Below are 21,148 nucleotides of genomic sequence, written 5' to 3' on the forward strand. Positions count from 1 at the left end.
TGGGACACTCCATCAAGAGAAAAGTGGCATTTTCATTCTTTGTGAGATCTATGGAAAAGCAGATTTTGACAATTGTGCTTTATTTAAAAAAAAATCAGAGTTCTAGTTGATGTTTTTGTTGTTGTTTTGTAAAAACACCTACCACTTGGCAGTTTCTCCTTTTTCTCTTAATAGTAAAATTGCCCCTATTTTTGTTACTGCAGAGTGATTTTTTTATATAAATTTATACAGACAAATGTTTTTTAAGGTTTTGTGGGTGGTGGTTAAGAAAGTAGAGGAAAGGACCAATTTCCTGTCTTCTGACCAGAATTTTAAAATTAAGTGACATAGACCAATGTTCTCTTTTCAATAATGAAGCCCCTTCAGAAAGTGAGGGTTAAATAATATGTATATTTTCATTTTGCAGTCATTTGGAGTCTGATATTAAATATGACTTGTTCAAATGTCACATTGATACAGGATATGTGTGTATCAGCATTTGGACAGAGAATAATTAGCTACATATCTTTGTTATGCTTTCAACTTGCTGGGTCAGATTTGGGTCTCTTGCTGTAAATTCTTCAATCCTGGTCCAAGTAAAAGGAATGTGACAGACTTAATACTTAGAATAAGTTATTAACTGCAAGGATGTATAAAACAGTGGCACTGCTGGAAACAGAAGGCTGTACCATTTTTAAAAAATTAAGGAGTTTTATTTGGGGGGGGTTGCTTCTAAATATTTTTCTTAATTAACTGCAGCCATAAATATAAACTTCTGTTATCCTATTGTATACTAATAATTTTATTAGGGTTGATTACTTTGTAAAATTAGTACTTAATTTATAAAAAAAGAGGGATTTATAAATGCACACGTAGATGAGGGAATTAGCATTAACACACCACTCACTATAAACAGAAAGTGCCTGTCACTGCCATGAACCATTTATGAAAGACTGATATGGAATTCAGGGCTATGTGCAGAGAAGAGAGATTGTGGGAGTGAGTGACTTTACCAGCCAGTGCATGTGGTAAGCTGAACAACGGGCACAGAGATCTATTGGCTGAATAAAGATCCGCTTTAAATATGTAGGTTTATTGTTCACATAAATTGGCAAATTATATTGCTATCTCTATTTTATATGCCAGTCTAGTATTTTTGTATAGCTTCTTTGGCCCATGAATGTAATGGAGAATGCTCATGTATAATTCTTTTAGACCAATCATCTCACTGAATTCCATAACAGACATAGATTTTATATATATATACTAGATAGTCCAAAACAGCCTCTTTCAAAATGCAGAGGCAGAACAGGGCAGGTCTGTGCCCTGGGCGGTGGCAATGAATGGGGCACCTCAGCTGCCATGCTGCCAGGAGAATGCCGCCCTCCCAGCTGTGGTTGCAGCTATTTTTGCATCTCTGCATGCCTTGGTTATGATAATGAGAAATTGGTTAGAATGATAATGGTAATTTTCTATTAAATTCTATCAGGCTTTTGCAGAAGAATAACGTTCAAGGCAACACTAGCTTGGCATGTATTGCCTCAAAAAGTCATGTGTAATACCCTAGCTGCACTAAAACAGGATATCACAGAATGCCCATCAGCTTCATTTTTAATATGAATATGACTCATCCAGATTAATCAAATGATTCCTAGCAACTATCAAATCAAAAATGTTCTTTATAATAAAGTCAGTTCAGACATAACGCACATATATGAGTGTACACAAATGCATATATTATTTTTATGTAATTCATATTTCTTATTGTTTGCTTGATACCATGTCTTGCAGTTCTGGGAAATCTAAAACTGTCACTTGACCTGGTACACCTAGACTTTGAATCTCAAGCTACCTAATCCAGCCAAGTGTGTAATTGGAATACCTAGATTTATCAAAACTGAATGTAGAGGAAGCCATGGAATTCAAACCTATGCCAAGGCTCTCTGCATCCACCTGGCTTCAAATGCCTGCTTGTGTGCCACGTTGGCCCAAACTGTAGAGGTTGTACACTCTTTAGCTTCATAGATTCCCTGAGGTGGGCTTTGATTGTCCCTCTAGCCTCCCCCAAACTCACCTGCCACATCTTTGAATGTTACATCAGTGTAGGGTTTAGCCTTAAAGGTCCCCTCAGGGATAACCACTCTGCTTGCGGGATGTTTGTGGGGCTCCACCTCCCCTACATCCCAGCCTTACACCAACCTCTGGCAGGACGCCAGATCTTGACACGGCCACCTCTCCAGTGTGGATGTTCCTCATGCCCTATTGTAGCCCACTTTTCTCTTTGGAGAAGGATAATTAGCTGGTTTCGGCTCTAAGCCTGGGACCCCCTTGACTTGGTCTGCTGTGTTACTGGGGTCGGTATGGGTGCCCCTGTCAAGCAGGGCTAAAGAGAACAAAATGAAGAAAAGAAGCAGAAAAAAAGAACCCAAAAGGGTCTTCCCATCTGGTGTCCTACCGGTCAGCTCTTCCAGCCCTCCTGCCCATGTTTGGCAGTGCTCCCCTGATGCTGGTCCCACAGGGTCCCTCTTTCCTTTCCGCCCCTAACCCAGCTCCCTGACCTGGTACCTGGGAGCAAGTGAGTGGGAACGCTTCTGCTTCCCCGGTTTTGGCCTCAGCCTCTTCCTCCGGGTCACTGTTCCAGTTGTGCCGCTGTTCAGCATCTCCACCACCGAACCACCTCAGTGTGAAGTCACCCCCAGTGTTCCTCCCCTCCTGCAGCTTGGGCTTCACACCCCCAGCACAAAGGAAACTTGCTGCTTCAGCAGCCACCCATTGTCCAAGCGTTCCTAGTTTGCGCCAGCTCCGTCCATTGCCCAGAGAGCCTCCGCCTCCTCACTGGCTCTTCCTGCCTTACTGCCGGTGGCTGCTTTTATTCCTGCCAGCTGCTGTGTCCTCGTGACGTCACCCACCAGCTTTAATTGCATAAAGGCATGGCTTGTAAACCATGCGGGTTCTTCTCTTCAATCTTCCAGTGTTGTTCCTCCTTCAGGTAAGTGGTTGTTTTGTGTTTCCTTCTTTATTTTCATGTTTCTTCCTATGCTGTGCTCCATGGGCGGGGCTTCTCAGTCCCATTTCTCGCTATCCCCAGGATACAACCCCACTTTAAGCTGCCTTGTGGCATTTTACTCCATTGCGTTAGGTTTCTACCTGTGTCGATGGTTGTCTCTTTAGTCTGTTGTTGGCCAACGTCATATTTGGAGTCATCTCCGCCCCTGGATAGAAAATCTGCCATTATGTTATTTTTCCCTGGATGGTGTAATATACGAAATTTGAAGGGTCGGAGCGCTGGGGCCCACGTTGTATGTGGGCATTATCTGTTTTGGTCAAGCTCAGCCACTTCAAGGGGGCATGATCTATTATTAATGTGAATTCTCTCCCCATCAGGTAATACCTGAAGTGTTCTACAGCCCAGCATATCGCCACACATTCCCATTCTATGGTGGTATACCTTGCTTCTGCGGGCAGTAGCATTCTACTGGTGTAGGTGACTGGCCTCTCTATTCCAGCATCTTCTTAAGTTAACATGGCCCCCACTGCTGTTTCAGAGGCGTCAGTCTGTAACATAAAAGGTTTATGGAAGTCAGAGCTGTGTATCACTACCACTTCATATAAGGCCTTCTTTAAAAGCTCAAAGTTCCACCTCATTTCATCTGTCCACCTTATGCCTCCCACTTGTGGTCCCTTTAATGCTTCTGAAAGGGGTGCCACTAATTCAGCAAATCAGGGAACAAACCACCAATAATAATTGGTTAAACTCAGAAAGGATCATAGTTGCTTCATGGTTCATGGCACCTGAAAATTTCAGACGGTTTCCATCTTATCATCTAAAGGCTGTATTGTACCCTGTCCGACCAGAAACCCTAGGTATTTAGTTTGTTTCTGGGCTAGTGTGCATTTCTTCAGGTTCACTGTCAGACCTGTCTCTCTTAATTTTGCGAGTACTGCCCATAGGGCCTTTCTGTGCTGGGCCCACCTTTGGGTGAATACCATGATGTCGTCAATGTAAGCCATGGTATATTCAGTGTGTGGGGCCAATATCCAATCCATCAAATGCTGGAATGTTGCAGCCACCCTGTGGAGCCCAAATGTCATACAGACAAATTTGTATAGTCCCCATGGTGTCCCAAAAGTGGTTTTATGTTGATCCCTGTGTGCTACCAGGCTTTGCCAGTATCCCTTTGCCAGGTCTAAAGTCAAAATATACTGGGCATTGCCAATGCGTTCCACCAGTTCTGTGACATGGGCATGGGAAACACATCAAAGATTGGTGTGGTGTTTAGCCTCCAGTAATCAACGCATAATTGCAAGGAGCCATTGCGTTTCGGCACCAGGACCAGGGGACTATGCCATGGGCTGTGGGATGGGCGTATGATTCCCTGTTTGATCATTTTGTTGATTTCATCCCATATTTCACTGGCAAGATGATGGGGCACCAGCCGCCACCTTTCCTGTACTATCGCCCCCAGGGGTGTTTGTATAGAATGATAGGCTCCTCAGACCCATCCTGGTTCCTCCTTGAATACATCTCAGAACCCTTCTACTAGAGTTTTCACCTTGTATTTCTGGCTCTTGGATAGCTCACCTCCATCCGGATCTGTCTTTCCAGTTCCTCCATGGCCTTCCCCCGTGTCATGCCCTGCGGCCCCAGGTCTTCTATCTCGGCTTCCAGGAAGGCAGCCCACCCCTCAGATCCATGCCATTCCCACAGGAGATTAATGTGATATGTATGTTTTTCTTGAAGGTGGCCAGGGCAGTGTACTTCGTAGTATACCGGACCTACCCGGCGGATCACTTCAAAGGGGCCCTGTCATTGGGTCAACAGCTTACTGGGAGATGTAGGTAATAATACCAATACTCTCTGCCCCGGTCTAAATTCCCGCTCCTTGGTGTGGGCATTGTACTGCTCCTTTTGGCAGAGCTGTGCTTCCTGCAGGTTACCCTTAGCAAAATCATGAGCCAGTTGTATTTGCTTTTGGAACTCCTGGCTGTACAACATCAGGTCTTTTGCTTCCCCATTGCCAAGTTCCCAATCCTCCCTCAGCACTTGTAATAACTGCAAGGATGGTGACCTAGCACTAGCTCAAAGGGAGATTATTTTAATGAGTCCTGCAGGGTGTCCCTCAGGATGAACAGAATCAAAGGGAGGAGTAGGTCCCATTTCCGAGGGTCTCCCCTTATGCAATAATGTAGCATTTTCTTGATCGTCCCATTTAGTTGTTCTACCAGCCCATTTGTCTGTGGGTGGTACACTGAGGTATGCAGATGTTTTATTTGCAGGGTACAGCAAACTGTCCACGACACCCATAACATAAAGTTATATCCTTGGTAAGGATCTCTTGGGAAATCCCCATCCTAGCCATCCACTTGATAAGCTCCTCTGCGATCCGTGGGGCAGTCACCATTCATAAAAGTATAGCCTCCAGGTACTGGGTAGTGTAATAGATCAATACCAATATGTATTGGTGGCCAGCACTAGTACAGGGAAGAGGCCCGATCACATCCAGGGCTATCCTTGAAAAGGGCTTGTCAATATAGGTAGGGGCTCAAGAGGTGCCCTCGCAAGATGATTCTCCATAGCTTTCTGACACTCAGGGCAAATGGCACAGTGGCGCATTACATCTTCCCCCAATGCTGGCCAAAAAAAACCATTGTGCTATGCAGGCTGTAGTTTTGTCTTGACCCATATAGCCCCCAGTGGGGATGGGATGAGCAAGGCACCAGATAGTATGGGAGAAGTGGGTAGGTACCATGAGTTGCATTTTTTCAGTCTCCCCTCCCCTTCCAGGGTGAACACAGTACAGGAGCTGGTGCCTTACCTCAAACTGAGGAACATCTTCTGGTCCCATTGCTGATGTGGCAGAGAGGTTCAGGGCCTGCATCCTCAGTTTCCAAAGGCCGGTGTCCTCTTCCTGCGCCTCTTGGAACTGTTGACTGCTGGTCACATCATGGAAGTTGAGTATCTCCGCATTATCGGTCGACTCCTTGCTGTCTTCGAGTTCTCCAAGCCATCCTTCCCTGTTGCATAGACTTCTCCCCACTGTCTCAGTGTCTCAAACCCTCTCAAGCACATCATATATAGGGGTCGAGTCACATCCTAACAGTATGTCACAAGCCAGGTGGGGTATTCTCCCCACCAGCAGCTCTCCTTGGTGTTCCATGACCCTGAGGCATATCCACTGACGGGTAACATGCTTAGTTTCCCCGTGGAGGCATTACACCTTCACTGGGTCTGCCTCCCAGTCTCACCATGGGGGTGATTACATCTGCCCTCACCAATGACTGGGCACACCCTGAATCCAGGGTCATTGGTGAGGGCACAGATTCTCCAGATTAACTTCCCCAGAATTTTGAATTGGGAGCACACTCATTTGTGTTTAACAATTAGGCTTGAACATATTTTACTGAACTTGTTCAGACTCCATACATAACAATGGGCAGCTAGCCCATGGAGTGGATATTGCTGGTGAACAAAAAAGCTGATTGTCCCATTCTGTTGTTTAAGTTAAGAATGCCTGAAGGCGACATACAAAATACAGAGATAAAATATAAAGTACTTCCTTACTAGATTTTCTATCAGATGCTGTATGATGAAATAAGAGCTGAGCTAGTTGGGGAAAATATCTTGCTTGATTAGTGCTGAGATAATTTATAAAGCTATCATGAAATCCCCATGATATACACCCCAATCTATCTGAAAAGGCAGTCTTCCTTATCATGTAATTTAGTGATCATAAGGCATGATGACAATGCATTATCTTTCTAGGAATGCTCTCATGAGAGCCTTCAGGCTGCCACACAGGAGCCATATTTAATTTCTTCATATGTTTCTTGTGAATAGATTTGACATTTGATCTCACTTATTAGAATTACTATCAAATGTTTTTTCCTATTTCATACTGGAGAGGTAGTCACTACCAAAACACTTGAAAGAGCCGGTTAGACATTAAGCAGGCAATCACTAGTGACCAAGGCAGATGACTGGGATGTGCTATTTGTAAGCTTTTGGGGACAGAAATATGTATGCTAATGAGGGAGAGAGCAACATGATTGTCATCTTTATTTGCTATTCTTGCTCCATCTGTTATTTATTATATTATGTAATGACTAGAAAAATAACATCATTATGATTAAGGATCTGAATTAAAGTGATAAATGAAAGGAAATCTTAAAGTTACAGTTGTCGTGTCATTTATAGTTACCAGGTTGTGTCCAGCTACCATAGGGATATCAGAGCAGTGGGAAATATTCCATTCTCTATAAATCACCACCAGCAGTCAACATTGTACATTCCTTTCTATTTTCATTCGCTCTCATTTTGTGAAGAAAGTCATTCTTTTTATCTTTTATAGTCATAGGCACTCCTGACTGGCTGGTGAGCAACTATTTTTATTCCTGATAGAACAATCCAATATAACTTTTCCACGAGAGCTTTTCTTACCCATCTCTTAAAAGAAAGGACCATCAAACAAGAAAAACTCAGTCAAAATGACAGGAAAATAAAAAATTATCTACCTAATGATTAGTAAACAAAACAGCATTTTAAGAGGGAAAGGAGGAATGAGTACAGTAGAGGGAAGCTCCTCTTTCTTATCTTGGCTCGGATAAGCAGTTTTTCCCCATCTCCTTTGCTGGTGTAGGGTGAACTCTGTTTACTGTTTCAATCTACTTTAACTATTTCAGTAGTATAATGAAGGCTAGTGAGTGGGACATGAGCACTAGGTATTGCCTACTGGGAAAAGGGTGTCCAGAACAAAGCAAGGTACGTGACTCACCCTCCTAACCCTCTACTGCTCTCCCCACCAGCACCCTGCACGTTCCTGGCTCTAGCCCCAAAAGGGGGAGGACAAAAAAGCAGCAGCAGTGGCAGTACAGGGTGGGGTGGGTGGAGGTTCACTGTTGGATGTCACCTCCTTTTCTAGCTACCAAAAACTGGTGATTTTAGTTCATTTGTCGTGCATGTCTATGACAAAGAAAGGAGCTGGCATCTCCCATGGAGCTGGAGTTGGAGCAGAGAAGATGCAAAGTGGGGTGTCCTCATTAATTATCTAACTGTGCAGTAAACATCTCAGTGTCTACACGTGCTCTCTATTAGGGTGCACAAAACTAATATACTCTGCAGCAGGGCACTAATTGTAAATACAAGTCCAATGCTACTGCAGAGTTTTTTCATGCACTGCAGTGTACATGTAGATGCCAACCCAGGTGGCTGAGGCACAAGGGTGGTTCAGTGCAGGGGATGCCTGCTGAATAGCTCCACACTGAAGCACCTTCATGCCCAAGCCACTCCCTCTGCAGCAGATTGAGCCTAGTCAGAGCAACCCCAGGTTGGCAGTCAGACACCTCCACCCCCTTCAATCCTTAGCCAGCTGAGGCTGCTGCAACCCAGCTCAATGTACTACACTCCAGGTGCACATGTAAACTGTGTACCTGGGAGCTTGTTAGGAGCAATAAGCTCCATGGTTTATTGCTCCCTGATAATAGCACATGTAGATTCACCCCTTCAGGCCAAGACTAGGTCTATACTAAAGAAGGTGCTGCCACTTCAGTTACAATGGCAGTGCTACGGGGTTAGGCCTGCCCTGCCCTAACATCTCCCTTTCCCCCCACAGAATAGCCATAGCTCTGAAGGCAGAAAGAGTTTTCACATTTGGTGAAAGACAAGAGTTTTGCTGGTTGAAGCTGCCTTTGCCACTAGAACTGCATCCATATATGGGTTTTTTTACTGGCAAAGCTAGATCAAACTCTGGATATGTCCCTTTATACCCCAAGTTACCTTTAGTTTGCCAGCAGAATTTTATAATGTGAACAGTGTTTTTTTCCTTTTACTAAATCAAGCCAATTCTGTCACCTCAGCATAGGCTCTGAATACTAAGAGCCTTGTGATGCCTTCCTACCTCCAGTGATACCACCTCTCAGGAGTTTTTCACAAAAGGTGAGATTTTGGCTAGCAATAATATGAGAAGGTCCAGCCCTCTAGGTGATTTCAATTTTGCCTGGAGGAAAACTATAGAGCTGATAAATCCGGGTACTATGGAAGACAGAGTTATCTCCCCTTCCCCAAGCAGCTCAAAGCCATTCCCTGGGGTGGGGGCAGGAAGGTGCCGAGTGCTGGTGAGAAGAGCAGTACAGGGAACAGGAGGGTGAGGCACCCACCTTGCTCCATTTTGGACAACCTCTTCCCCTTAAGCAATACCATTCCCCGTGGGTGGGGGACAGGAATGGGGAGGAATAGAGGAAGGTGGAAGCATTAAGGATGGAGCTGAACTCTCTCTAATCAAAAGTAGCTTTGCTCTTTCTTTCCCTCTTCCTTCTCTGTGAGCACATCTATACATGCACTGTTACTCTGCAGTAACTATGGTGACTTATGCTGACTTAGCATGAATTTGCGACCTGTATGATGCAGGAAGAAAAATTTACACCTGAGTAGTTACTGCATTGTAAGGCGTGCATATACACCTTACTATGCAAGTAACCCTGTGCATGGGTCCAAACAGTCCACACACAGCATTACTGAGCTGTAATGCCTGCGTGTATAGACACCAGCATAAAACCGTTTCCTGAGTTACTGCACAGTAAATGCACATATAGACATTCCCAGTGAGCAACAGGATGACTCCTCTGCTCATACTGCAACTCCCACCATAAAAGTAGAGAGGGAAGTAAAGAACTCCTGTAAATGCGCTTCCAGACTGGAGGTGAAGAGGGCCCCACTCCATCTGCCCCTCCCCAGCCCCTGGAGAGGGGAGACGATCTGAGGTGCGTCTTGATGGGACATAATTGATTTTTGCACTAGGCAGGAATTGGAAATTGACGGGGGCAGAACTGATGGAGGTTGGGGACAATCAGAGTTGATTTGGAGACTGGGGACAGGATTGATTTTGAGTTAGAATTATGCACTTGGCAAGGAATAGTGTCGGGGTTACACGCCCCGTGTCCCCGTGTCAGGGCCGCTCACCGGTTGCCAAGTGTCTGCTCACCTTTGATTGGGCATGTCACACACACCTGCCTTTCCTGCCACGACTTTGATGTTAATGGAGTTAGTTCCAATGTCCGACACGTGCCATCCAAATGTGAGACTCCTCAGCATCCCGCGGGTCCCGCGTTTCTGAGGGCTCCGCCACCCCTACACCCTCACCCGTTCCACCGGGAGTTGGCCGTCTATCTGGTCCAGCCACGTATCCATTGGTCGCTCAGATTGTCCACCAAAGAAAGTGCAAAAATTAACACAACTACTATGGCCAAGGGACTCCCTTGATAGAAGAGGCTGCTTCAGCCGTTTGCAACCGTCCTTCAATGCTGACTTGCCTTCTGTGGGGTCGAATCCCCTTTTTGGCTCTGAGAGAGTCTCCTGGGAGAGCTTGCTCCACTCTCCTTTTCCCCAGTTAAAGTTCACTATGGAGCTGCGCCCCTATTACAGGAGCTACGGTGTCCACAGTTATATAGTGCCCCTCTATTAGGTTCTTTATAGTATCGAGCCCCAGCCGGGCTCCATCCGCTCCCAGCAGGTAAACAAACAGTCTGATGCCCCACAAGGGTCAGCCGACTGGGCTCAAAAACCCTGCTGGGGCTTACCCCTCTTCCAGTGGTTCCTACCGCACTTTAGCGCTGCTCACATCCTCAGCAACGTCCTCCGGCCGGCTCCATCGCCTCCGCCACTTCCTTCCAGTTCTGCATTACCCCCGCTTGTTGGCTCCGGCCTCTCTTTTATGCCGGCTCCGTGAGTACCGGCCCCTTCCTTCCCCACGCACCTGGGAAAGGTGGATTCCTGCCTAGCCCCTTGAGCCCGTGAGCACATGACCAGCGCCCTCCGCTCCGGCGGAGAGTCCCAGAGCCTGCTGGCTCCTCCTCTCCCTCACAAATAGGCTGAAAAGTCCTGACAGTATTGCTTTATTCAGTATATTTGGGGACCAACCCTGATTTCATCTCGTGTATACCTACTCTGTCATGGGCTGCTCTCCACAGCTATTCTTTCCTTCCCTTAACCTCCTAAGGCATATGGGTTGCCTGTTCTAGTTCCTAGATTGACAGAAAGGTCAACAGAGGGAGAACAAGATCACATTAGAAACCCTAGGAAAGGAGAGTGGCTTCTGGTGATAGAAAGGCAGGACTGTGTTGGCTTCTAGTCTGTGTCCCCAACCTAGGAAGGAACTAGGGCCATGCCAAAGATCCATTCAGGCTCTTTCTTCAGGGCATGGTTTATTAATGACCCCAACAATCTTCAACAAAATGGATAAACATAAACCCAACAGCTAAACAGCATCCCAGACCCATTAATGTCCTTACCAAGACATCTCTGCTACTATCAGTCAGCTTTTTCCCCCATTTCCTACAACAGGTCAGCTGCCTATAAGTCTCATTGCTCTAGGGCCTCACAGAGAAGTCAAATTGCTTCCTGTAGCTCACTTCTCTGAGTCTCAATCTTCCAACTTTTAAAAGAATCAGGTATTCATAAGGCAATCATCTGGGATCATGAGGGACGTGGACGATATGGAAAGAGTTCAGAGGAGGGCCACTCGTATGATCAGGGGTCAGCAGGGCAGGCCTTATGAGGAGAGGCTACAGGACCTGAACTTGTTTAGCCTCCACAAGAGAAGGTTAAGGGGGGACCTTGTGGCCTGCTACAAACTGGTCAGGGGGGATCAGCAGGTATTGGGGGAGTCCCTGTTCCCCCGTGCGCTGCCAGGAGTGACCAGGAATAACGGTCACAAGCTGGCGGAGGGTAAGTTTAGATTAGATATTAGGAGGCGCTACTTCACAGTCAGGGTGGCTAGGGCCTGGAACCAGCTTCCAGGGGAAGTGGTGCAGGCTCCTAGCCTGGGGATTTTTAAAAGGAAGTTAGATGAGCACCTTGCCGGGGTCATCTGACCCCGGTGCTCTTTCCTGCCAAGGCAGGGGGTCGGACTAGATGATCTACCTAGGTCCCTTCCGACTCTAGCTACTATGAAACTATGATTCCTTCCAAACTATCAATACCCATCCTGTTTCTACCTAAATTGCACTTATTCTGACAGGCTGGCCATAGGCCCCAAGGTCCTTAATGGCTCACTTGTTGCCGAGACATCAGTTTATAGTTAATGCTTCTTTATTGTTTTCATTCACCCAAGAGTTTACGTAACTAAAAGTATGGTTTAAAATTATTATTGGAATAATTTTGTTCTGATGGTCTGCAGAGCAATTCTTGCTGGTTCTTGCAATGCCTTTCACTACCACAGTGAGGTTTGCTCAGTTGAAACAAAAAACCAGTCTGACCATTCTTGAAAAGTTTCATTTGAGCATGCATTAGTCTTTAAATAGAAATCCCTTTTATGCCTACCAGTATTTGGCTACTGAATAGGAAATGAAATAGGACAATAAGATTGATAGGATGATTAAAATGTCAGTATATGTAGAGTTGGACTTTCAGAAATGTTTAGCGTGAGCCTAATTCTTCTCCCATATAAGTTAATGGCAAAATTCTCATTGTCTTCATCAGGGTCAGAGTTAAAATCTGAGGGTGCTTGTCCACATTACACTTTTCCTGTTTTTGGAGAGTCACTCCTATATAGTTCCGTACCCAAAGAGAAGACTAAAAACACAAATACAAAATGTGGAATGTTAACATCTTCCCTGTTCATAGCATCAGATCAATTATATTTTCATCATGACTACTTATGCATTTTGTAATGTTATTTTTACATAACTAGACACTTTAACTGCTGCAAGGAAAATGTTGAGTGGAGCCTATGAGGAGTGACTGGGTAAGTTGCCAGTGAATTGATCTCAATTTTAAGAAATGGTCAGTGAAATGAAAGTGTGTGAATCACCAGCATAAAAAAGGGAATACATGTGCGTAAGTAAGTTCATACAGAGTGCTCCCCCAAAAAATTACATTTATGTTATGGTTAGATTTGATATTTGGGGATTGGTTTAAAAACTGTGGGAATCTTTCCAGTTATTTTTGATGTATGGCCAGCTGGACTGAAATTATATTCACTGAGTACTGAAGTTCTCAATTTTATCGTTAAAAAAACAAATCATATCTTGGAAAATAATGAAACTGGGTTTTCTTTCAGAGTTATGTGATGTATAGAAGGTGGTTTTCATGATGTCATCCAGATAGTTTAAATAAACTGTTTGTGTATAAGGTTAACAAGCTGCAGTGGTTACAGAGCCTATGTGGGATTGTATTAGAGCTAATTTGATCAATTACTTTTAGTTCCAGAGGTCTCTAGATGAGACAGAAGCCAGTGTACACACTTTGGCAGATGAAGAATCAGTGCAGTCAACACATGCCGTGAAGGTAATGAACATTCTTTCAAAAGTCATTTTTTATCCAGAGGAGAGAAAAAGACAACTAATCCCAGTCACTGCTACTCAGAGCAGCCAAAATGATAACCATAAATAATAATAATAGTCTACAGTTTAAATGCAACAGAGAAGTAAGAAGTAAGTATTTTGCCTTTAAAATGATACTGTTAAATCTGAAATGTTCATTGTGGCTTGCCCTAGAGCATGTGAAGGTTCTTTTATTTCAACTAGCCTCTAAATTAAAAGATTTCTATGTGCTTTGTTTTGACGAATTGCTTAAAAGATGGAGAGAGGAAAAACAGCATCGAGTCAATTCAAAAGAATTCTCCAGGAAGATTCCTTCAACTTTCAGTAGAACTCTGGCAAAATTCAGGAAGATCAATTCTGCACAGAAAATCCCATGGAGAATAAAGGAGGCTACTATTTGCCAAAAGAACTTAGCTGCCCCCGTTCTGTCTGGTATTGTTAGTCTTATTTGCCTAAAACGATTGACCTTAACAAGGATTTTTGTCTACATTAGAATTCCAAGATTGGACCATTGCGTTGTGAAATATTAAAGCAACAGCAACACAATTATTGCACTAAATAATAAATAGTTACAAATTAAGTATGGAGTAAATGTTCTTAGAATCCAAACATGCTTAAATTGAAAAATTATGGTATTTTATCATATAACACATACCTTTTCTCCAAACCAGCAGCTGGAGATTGGAGTACACATGGTAAGAACACAACCATTTTACATTTAAGTATCTAACTGGTCAGTTTTGATATAGACCCGGACCTATACATACAGTTGCTATCAGTGATTATGTTCAATGAACAATTGCACATTAAAATGTCAGTGTGAAAGATGGTCTTTACTTCTCAAAAATGCAAGACATAAAGATTGTTGACACACTTTATTTATGTGACCCTGAGGTAAGAGTTAATATATATGTAATGTTTGATACTCTTAGGTTATAAATCTGATATATCTAGTAGGGGGAAAATAGGGTGCCCTTTGTGGATTAAAAGGAAACTTTTTCAAATGCTTATGGCAGCATAGTGCTGTCTTAAAATAAAAATTCTTCCAATTCAAAATTTGGTAGAATGGACTTGTGCAGCCTTGACATTTCTTCACCTTTGATAAAGTCTATAGGAGCATTGTTTATAAGCTGTTTGGTAATTGCAGTTGTCATTGCATCATGTTGCTTTTAATAGATAACTTACATTTTTATTAAGTGCGGAAATTATTTGGTTATCCAAGTAGACTGACTGCTGCTCTGCAGGGTTTTAAACTGCATTTCAGCAGTGAAGATGGTCAGTTAACAACTGTATTGTCCTCATTTTCTTCCTTCACATCTCTTACCTGTCTTTTTTTAAATGTGAATAGTTACTCATATAAGTGCCTACGCATACTAGTGAACATAGTTCCAGTAAATTCCATAGCAAATGCAACTCAGGTACTCGGCAGATCGGGTCACTGTGATGCTGTAGTGTGGATTCTCACTTGTCAGAGAGAAAAGGAAATGTGACCTTATATAATCAAATCCCACAATAATTCAACATTTCTCAATTAGCATAGACTTTTCTACCTTCAAAATAGCAGCAACCCACTGCAATACTCCATTTTGCTGCTGCTTACATACGAAATGAGCCCTCTATAAAGTCTTTCCTGGATAGGGGACTAGAAATGTGTCAAATGTCCATTCTTGAGAGTCACTAGATCAAGGCACACCTTGTTAGGCTCAAACCACCCCTCAGAAAACAGCAGCTCTTAACTTTAACTCATTTTTTGACTATGGAAAAATAATACAGGTTTCCCTCGCTTTATGTGTACATGCGTTCCTGGAAAATGGTGCATTACTCCATTCGCATAAAGGGAACCCACTTTACAGTGTAACAAAAAGGGATACGTTCCAAGACCTCGACTATACTGACCCCCAGACCCATTTCTACCACTTTTACAAGACAATTTTGGTACTCACCAACAGCAGACAGTACACACAAGCACAGGGTGGTGGTGAATGTTACCGTAACGAAGACGGCCACTACAGAAACATGTCACAGAATGAGCAAGGAGCACAGATCCACACAGGAGACTATATTTTGGTGTGTGTCACTCCTACAATGCACTGCACAAAGCAGCTGACTTCAGGCTTCCACCACACCAATCACATAACAGTGACTTTACCTCACATATAACGGATTTTTGGTATAAAAAGGGTCATTGCATAAAAGCAAATTTGCACATACAGAACCTGCATAAAGCGAGGGAAACCTGTATAACAATGTTACTAGTGCAAAGACCTCAGAAAGACCACAACAGGTCAGAATGTTTCTAATACTATGGATTCTTATTTGAAATATTGGGGTTTATCTTGTGAATCAAGTTTGCACATGTGCCAGTGCCAACATTGTGTGGTACCCTGCAGCACCATTGACAGAATCTCAAGGCATCCCAGGGTGCTGTGGCCCCAGATTGAGAATCATCGTGCTAGATGGTGCTATAGCAGATCATCTTTCTAGTTCAGTTTTATCTGATATATAGAAGTTCTTGCTTGAAGAAATGCTTATTGGCAACTATAGTGAAGTTTTTTTTAAAGAGACTGAGCATAAATCTTCTTGACTTTCTATAAGGCCCCCTATGACCAGGTAATCATGCCTTAAGTTGCGACGCAGCTACACATTCAACCAAGTAATGGCGTGATAAAACAAGCAATAAGCTACAAAGTTATTCCATAAAAATGTGTAATAACTTTGTAGCTTGATCTAATCATGCCATTAATTGAAATGTGGCCCAGTGCTCCCCTGTGGCTGGGAGCCCCATCAACTGAGGGGGTGAGCCCCACTCACTTTACTAGTGACAGTGTTGTCAGCTGCAAGTCTTGCAGTACAGAGAACATTGCCCCCGTGTGCCTCCCTAACTATGGGGCTCGTGGCAGAGGCAGTGTCTTTGGCAGTGGGGCTTGCAGCAGGAGGGCAGTGTGGGGAACACTGTCCCCACTGTGAGCCTTGGGGCTTACAGCAGTGGCAGCATTCCCCTGTGCTGTCCCTGCTGTGAGCCCTTCAGCCAATATTGCTGCAGGGCTGCAGTGGGGGCAGCAGGGAGAGCATTTTCCTTGCTGCCACTGCTGCCTTTGCAAGCCCCACACTTCAAGAGGCTCTCAGGGTAGCAGCATTCTCCTTACTGTTACTAGTATAACCACTGGGCTACAGGGCTCACGATGGGGACAGCATAAGAGAACACTGCTGCCACTGTGAACCTCCTGCTGCAAGCCCCACAGCCCATGCCAGCTGCGGGGCTTGCAGTGGGGGCAGTGCAAAGAATGCTTTCCCTGTTGCAAACTTGAGTCCTGTCAGCTGCCAGGCTCGCAGCCACAGGAGCCAGTGCAGGGGGAGACCGGGATCATGACGCCACGTGTGGCACAGCAGGAGGCTCTCTTGTGTGGATCATGCATTAGATCCCATTGCACCTTTACCTGCATGTGTAGACAAGCCATTAGACTTACTGCTTGTCCACACTGAGACACTCAGAAAAAATTAATTTGAATTAAATAAATATGTGAATTTAAAATGTGTATCATTTAACTGCTGTGCAGACACTCATTCGGAATTTAAAGCAGCTTGCATTTGATTTAGCTTAATTAACTTTAGGGTAATCCACTTCTAAAGCAGAATAAACTAAATCAAATTAAGGCTTCTTTAATTTTGAATGAAAGTGTTTACAAAGGAATTAAATGCAGTTTAACTAATCTACTTTAAAAGTTCATTTGGATTAATTTTTCTGAATATTCCATTGTAGACCATCCTAGCAGCACCTAAATCACCTTGAAAATGGAGCTTAAGCTTTACAATCACTTAGATCTCTTTTGAAAATACTGTCATAACTTCTCCACCTACATGTGGTATCTAAAAAAGAAAAAAATACTAGTATCAAAATATTTCAGTTTCCACTTCTAGAGTTTCTGTCTGATTGTTCCTTGTGACATGTTTTTCTTGGGCTAGTCATTGAAACTTTCTGTACCTTACAAATTTAGTTTGCCATCTATGAAATGTCAGCTCAGACTTGCCTTATGGTGAATTTTGAATAAAGAACAGGAAATTAATACTTCATATGGTGTTGTTCCAATTAGGAATTTGAGAAGCAGTTTTTGGGAAGACATGGCCATGAAGAAGCATAGAATTGGTTCAGTCAGTGTATCATGAAGTTATGATACTTAGTGTTTAGGATAACTGAGAAGATGAAGGACTGACATTTCCTCCAAGAACAAAGTAGCTATCTTTGTACATGGTTACTGTTTTTGTTTAATGTTATATAAATGACATATGCACTTGGCAACTTTTACATAGCAAAGTCTGTGTGATGGCATTATTATATAGTTATAACATTACAATTTGCATGGTCTTTACTTATTACAGAATTATTCCTGCAGAAAACTTATTTTCATACAATATGACATTCTTATATATAACAAGTTAGAGCTCAAAATAAAATCTAGGACCACTGCAATTTATACCTAAACTGAATCTGCTTAGACAAATGGATTGAAAACTGGTACTACAAAGTCAAAGTCTTCAGCCTCTCTTACAGTAAAATCAAATTCATGGATCATTGACTGTATTGGGTAACAACAAAATTTCTCCACAAGATGAGGATAAAATTGTGGCCTATGCTAGCATACTTGTGCTAGCTTAATTTCACAATCCTGAGAAACAACAGCAGCAAAAATGACGCAGCATGAGCTTTAGTCCATGCTAGTGGCTTGACAATACCTCCAGAGTCCCTAGTGAGCTTGAACTCCTGTTCCAAAAGCATGCTATACTGCCCACACTGTTGCATCTTTGTTGACATTATTACCTGTGCTAGCTAGGTTAAGCTGGCAAACATACTGCTAGCACATGCTATTATCACCCTTTAATTCTGTTTTGTGGAGGTACCTTGATATGGCAAAGGTTTTTCTGAAAGGAAGTAAAACTGGACAAAAGAAAGTTTTAGTGCTACACTAGGCTAATAAATTACTTCAAATGGGACAGAACAGGGATAGCCTCAAGATCCTTAGGTCTGCATTGTAAAATTAAAAATCATAGATGAGAGCTTTACCTGGCATAAATAGGCATAGAGCCTTTGCTGGCTCAAAGCATTTGAAGAACTGGCTCATGGTCTGAAATGATGTCTCTCCAATATTTAATTTCACCTGCAACTACAGTAGTGAAACACCTGGATTGTGTTCCTAGTTATGTATGCACTTAAGCTTATAGATTCAAGAGCCTTGAATCTTTGAACTTTTGGTCTTTTGTGTTTCAGGTCAGCTGGTATTTGGAAGGTCAAAAACTGAAAGTTTAACTCCTCTAGTGTCACATTTATGTATGAATTGTATTTATGGATCTATGGTAATCTACCATAGATACCGGAGCTTTTGGGTTATACACAGTGAAGTCTGAGGGCCATGCAAAAAGTCATATCCACTATATGTGCAAAAGCTGAACTAAAAGATTAAAATCTTGAAAGTGAAGCTTCAATTGCTCTAGTATATATTGCATTTTTACACCTTACAGAGCTATTTATAGAAGGGATATTCTCTGCTATCCCATTTCCAAGACACCTACTATTATCACAGAGACAAGGACAGGAAAAACAATATGATATGAAAGCATGAAATTATCTATGATAATATTCTTGTGATTCCTATGCACTTAATACACTGAATCACTGCTCTGAGGTCACCCACATGTATAAATGTTTATTCCAGAGATTTTTGCAATGTGGGTGTGAAAAGAGGAATATATATTACATAGAGCTACTTCACAACATTCAAACAAACAAGCAGAAGCTCCAAGGGACTCTGGAGTAAAGTGAGTAGCTTTTGTGTTTAGTAAAGACAATTTAATATTCATCTCTGAACATAATCGGAAGAGATTTCATTGGGGCTGCTGAAGCAAAATAATAATTACATGTACTATATACCAAAGTATGCTTACTGAAATTTCTAAATAGGATTTATTCTCTTGCTATTGAAATCCATGCCATCTAAGGTGTGTTCCCTTCCCCCAGGTCTCAGTTCATTAGCAGACTAAAGAGAAATTGAATGAGAGATCCTGATTGGTGTATAGGGAGGATGGAATTATCTACCTCATCTTGCACAGTAAATCATTGATAACAACAAAACTAAAACAATGAGAAATTAGTTCCCAGAAGAATCATTAGTGGTTTAACTGATTTAATTGACAAATATTGAGTTTGCTTTAATTGATAGATATCAAGCTTTGAGTAATCTCTTAGATTTTTCTACCTGACTTAGCAAGGAACATACAAAGCTGTAAGTCAGCACCTAATGTCCGTTTCAACTAGAAACAACTTTAAAGGCACAAAAGTCATTTTGTTTTCAGCTGCTTATGGACTAAGGGGGTGGATCTACATGTATACTTTAATACACAGGAGCCTATTTTACTGCACATTAATGGGTCATGTCAAAAGCCATGGTAATACACTAATGCACAGTAAAAATAGACTACTGCACATTAAGTGTCACTTAAAAAATGTGCTTTGACTACTGCAGGGCAGTAGAGCAGCTTAATGTGCATTTACTACCCCACATTAGAAGCACTAAATTTATTGTGCATTAGGTAAAGCACATTAATGAACATGTAGATGCACCCAAGAAGACCTCCTTGCAACTTGTGACATCTTTGACCTCAGGGACCAGCAAAACAGCTGACTGGTATGGGATTAGGAAGCCCAAGCAACTCCCATGTTCCTCTGATTACAATTCTTACCAGCAACAGGAAGAAAGAGGGCTGCAGGAGCTACCACATTGGCTTTGTACTACCAGATTATCCTTTACTTTAGGGCAATCTTCCCCTGACAGAATAGGCACTTCTTTAGGAGGCCTCTGTGCTGGCACTCCAGTGTAAAAGGTCTGTACTACAACCTTAATCTAGGGCTTTAATCTAGGCCCTCTTTGTTTTTTCAAATGCAGCTTAGGTTCTGGCACATAGTTCTACAGCAATTTCAAAATATTGTAGAATTGTGTGGCAATTGAAAGACAGCATGATACTGGGCCTTGCCTCTGTCATCATTTGCTTGGATCAGAGATTGCCTTTTTGTTCTCTGCTTGTATAGCACATAGTATAGTAGTGATGTGACTAGAGCTAAAAATAATAATAATTAATATAATTTTATGAAATTACTGAATTCCAGCAAGTGCATGATGGTCATTTTGAGAAGCATATGAAGGTCAGTTGTGTTCCAAGGATCCTACAGTGGAACTCAGGTGGTAATTCTATAGCTACAGTCAAAAGAACTCTAAGGACAGCTTCATGTGAGCATAAAAATAAAAAAGTATGGTCACAGTTTGCAGTGTAAGCATGCACATGTACACCTTAGTGTACTAGGAATTATAATGAATCCATGCTTCTTTTTCCCCCCTTCTTGTTTCAAAACTTGGGATTTGATACCTGAGCTAGGCACAAAATAGGAAATAAACATCAGTCATTTTTAACAAGGGAAGCTCAGTAACAAGCAAGCAAATATGGAATTTGTCTTCTGTTTATGCAACTCATAAAGGAAACAAATTCAAATTTTGAACTTTCCAGGGACAACAATGAGGAATAAAGAAATCCTTAAATATTCCAAAAGATACCTTGTTGGTGTCATTTTATCAGCTAAAGCTGCAAAAAAAAAAAAGATGCAGGGGACACCTGCACTGCTGGAACCTGCATAAGCAGAACTAAATACAAACTAGAGTGTTAACTCATAAATATGCTTATGCCACACTCACAGTCTACCAGCATACCCTGCCACCTGCAATATCTTACATGAGCTCACAAATCTGGAGGTGCAGTGGCACAGCCACCCTGCTGGCACCATGCACAGATCTAGAATATTGAAAAGGGATGT

This window comes from Crocodylus siamensis, chromosome 3 (genome assembly GCF_052110815.1).
Source record: "Crocodylus siamensis isolate JL-2025a chromosome 3, ASM5211081v1, whole genome shotgun sequence".
NCBI lineage: Eukaryota > Metazoa > Chordata > Crocodylia > Crocodylidae > Crocodylus > Crocodylus siamensis.